The sequence below is a fragment of the Fukomys damarensis genome, unplaced genomic scaffold (assembly GCF_012274545.1).
Source record: "Fukomys damarensis isolate Sample0158 unplaced genomic scaffold, DMR_v1.0_HiC HiC_scaffold_3, whole genome shotgun sequence".
Lineage (NCBI taxonomy): Eukaryota > Metazoa > Chordata > Mammalia > Rodentia > Bathyergidae > Fukomys > Fukomys damarensis.
The window spans coordinates 17,899,105-17,902,245 of record NW_022900915.1 but is presented as its reverse complement, the minus strand read 5'-3'; the positions used below and the strand labels follow the sequence as shown (position 1 = coordinate 17,902,245).

Here is a 3,141-nt window from a genome sequence, read left to right as displayed (position 1 = left end):
AAAGAAAATATGGGTGGCATGAAGACCAAGGCAGGGAAATCACCTAAGACCTTCCCAGGCAACATAGTAAGATCCTGTCTTAACAGCAAAATTATGGTCATTCTCTAGCTCTTTAATAAAATATTAAAATGTTAAATGGTTGAAAGGCCTCAGGTAGACCTAGATAAAACCACCAATTTCTGCTTTGAGCTGACAGCATATTTGTATTGGTACTAATTTTCAGAAGTGAACAGTTGTTGCCCCTTTAGTAAGTATTGAATCCCCTTCATAGTGATTTTGTTTTAGAAATGATAATTTTCTGAGAAGAGACTCAGTTCTAGAAAAAGCTTTACTACTCAGGATGGTTCTGGAGATTGTCCAGTAGAGCTGACTTAGTTACTGCTTCTTTGAAAAGTACCATCCTAGTAGCCACAGGAGGAAATGGCAAAGATGGGGGAGGGGCGGGGAACTAAGTTATCAAAGCTTGTTTTGTTCCACCAGTTGGCTTTTCTGTTGAAGGGATTCTCCCAGTTAAATACTAAGGGCTTTGTTAATGCCTCAAATGTTAATTGTGCATAGCTTTTCACATGTGGGGGTCTTAAGACAAGGGATATCCAGTGGGTTTGGGGGATGGTTAGCTTCATAATACTCATAGGCAGGGAAACCTCAAAATAGAGGGAACTATGGTAAATCTGGAATCCTATCCAGCACTGTTTCTACCTCTATGGGTAAGGGGCATTAGGAGCCCTATCAGTCTTAGACAGTAACCAGTGAAATCCATGGGAAATATGCCACTTCTACTTGTCTTTTATTAGTTGCATATAACTATGTATGGAGAGTACTTTTAAAATATAATTAGCAATTTTTAAATAATGCGTTGTTACTATAGTCATTCTCTTTATAATGGGACACTAAAGTTTTGCTTGCTTTCCTTTTTAGGTTGACATAAAAAACAGTATTTACCCTCCTGAAGAGATGAGATGGAATAATAGCAGGTGGGCAGTGTGGATATGGAGTTTTCAGGTAAATGACCTTCCAGTACTGACTACCTCCCTCCATGCCAGGCCTGCTGGCTACTTGGTATCCATGAGGAGACAACTGGGAGGCATTTATATTTGCCTCTAACAAACTTAGTCTCTGGGAAATGAAAGTAGGATTTTGGTGATCTGTGTAAAGAAGGATCTTGGAGATTTGCTGTATTCTTCCATCTGAGAAATTTACAGGGTGATTGTAATTCCATGAGGGAAAGAATGGTGTATTTTGCTTTGTTCAGAGCTAGATCCCAAGCTAAGTCTGTGACATATAGCAGGAACTCCCCAAATATTCAGCAAAACTACAGCAACCTTGGAAAGTCTTTCCACACCTGTTATTTAACCACATGGGCGTGATGATTGTTTTTTGTACCAGGGATCGAACTTTGGACCTTGTGCTTGTGAGACAGGTGTGCAAGGCAAGTGGCAGCACCACTGAGCTAAATCCCCAGCCCTGATGATTATTCCTTTTTTTTTATGATGATGATTCTTGAATACATGTCTCCTGCCTGGTGAGCCTGTAATGTGAAGCAAATGAAAAATCTGTATTTGGCATAATCCAGCAGTTGTCAGCTATCCGGGCTAGTGTGGTGCCTGTGATTGTGTTACACTGTTGGAAGAGCAAGCACTGACTTTGTTGAGGTTGGCTCCACACGCTGTTTTGGTGTTGTGGTGTAGTGCCTTTGAGCAGTGTTTTGTACCTCTGAGAGTGGACTGCCTTCTGCTGTGGAGGTGGTCCTAGTCTGGGTACAAACATTTATTTATATTAGGAAAAAACCTTGGCGAGCTAGGAGTGTAGCTCAGTGGCAGAGTGCTTTCCTGTGGGGCACAAAGCCCTGAGTTTAATTCTTAGTACCTCGAGGACCCTTGTAAGAACAGCTTGTCATCCTTTACCTCCTTTAATCCTAGACAACTTCATGTGAATGAGAAACCTGCCTCCATCAGGACTTCAGATGTCTGACACCCCTGTGACACATTGAGTAATGTATGACGTTCTTTTGTCATGTAGGTCCTGATTAGTTCAGATTATAGGGGATTAAATTCGGGAGAAGAATGTTTAGCTATCCAGCTGTCATTTCTCAGAGCTTTGCTGTACAATATCTTTGTACTTTAATTATGGATATTTAAGTTGATATAAATTAAATCAGTTTTTCAATCACAGTGTCTCTGGCTAGTGACTACTATATAACACAGCTCAGACATTGTGCCAATGTAGGCAATTTATTATTTACTGTTCTAGAGTAGAGGTTGGGACAAGCTCATGTAATGAGCAAGACAGTACATATTTGGCTTATGCGGCCATGTGTTATTTGCAATTAATTTGCAGTTGTAATGTGAAAGAAAGTCTTAAACAGGTGGGAACAATGGTTCATGCCTATCACCCCAGCATTCTGAGAGGTTAAGGCAGGGGGATTGCAAGTTCAGACGCTGCTGGGAGCCATTCTACATAATTTGGGGGGAAATCATTTCACAGTTAAATTATAATTAGGCTTAGTTTTCTTCCCTATAGGCTAGATATGACATACTAAATCATAACTCCATGTTTGCCTCCTGTCACAGGTGAGAACTCAGTGGTCCTGTGATGCTGTGATTACTCAAGGGCAAGATTACATCAGCTAAAGCCATCCTGGTGGTTCCTTGAGAAATGGGTAGTAATTTATCCTGAGGGAGGGACAAATTCCTTACCAGCTTTATTCATTCCACCGATTGTAAAAATATTCTCTTTACTGCCTCCATCATCATAGGAGTGAGTACCTCCACTCCCTAAGTTAAGTCACCTGATGCTCCCTCCAGTTATTGTGTGTACCCAATAAATAGTGGTTAGCTTGGAGAGTCTTTGCCCACTCTGAGGCACTGACCTCCCAGCCCCCCATATACTTTGAAATTATGCAAGTCTCCGCTGTCTTTCATTTCTTTTTTTTCGCTTGGTACCAGGGATTGAACTTCAGGACCTTACACTTGGGAAGCAGGTTTGGTGCCACTGAGCTAAACCCCCAGCACTGTTGTCTTTTTTTTTTTTAAGTCCTCACCATCCCCCTTTCTAGGCAGGGATTGATTAGCCTCTGATAAAAGCCAGCAATTTAGCAAGACCCTGTCTCAATTAAAAAGGGCTAAAGATGAAGTACTGCAC

The 3,141-nt window shown here is 41.3% G+C and overlaps 1 long non-coding RNA gene and 1 other non-coding gene across 3 annotated transcripts in view; both read left to right on the top strand.

The window, feature by feature from the left end:
* Positions 1-2,680, top strand: part of LOC104855030 — a 4,497-nt gene extending 1,817 nt beyond the window's left edge. The window contains exons 3-5 of one of the 2 annotated variants that reach the window (XR_004518530.1): positions 919-1,002; positions 1,920-1,990; positions 2,571-2,680. This is a non-coding gene — a long non-coding RNA (uncharacterized LOC104855030). Of the gene's footprint in view, positions 1-918; positions 1,003-1,919; positions 1,996-2,570 lie in introns of both variants that reach the window. The other variant, XR_778286.2, reaches the window with a different exon arrangement.
* On the top strand, positions 1,569-1,768 carry LOC117287530. Its single transcript, XR_004518813.1, has one exon. It is a non-coding gene; the product is annotated as a small nucleolar RNA SNORA74 (small nucleolar RNA).
* Positions 2,681-3,141: the final 461 nt, after the last annotated feature.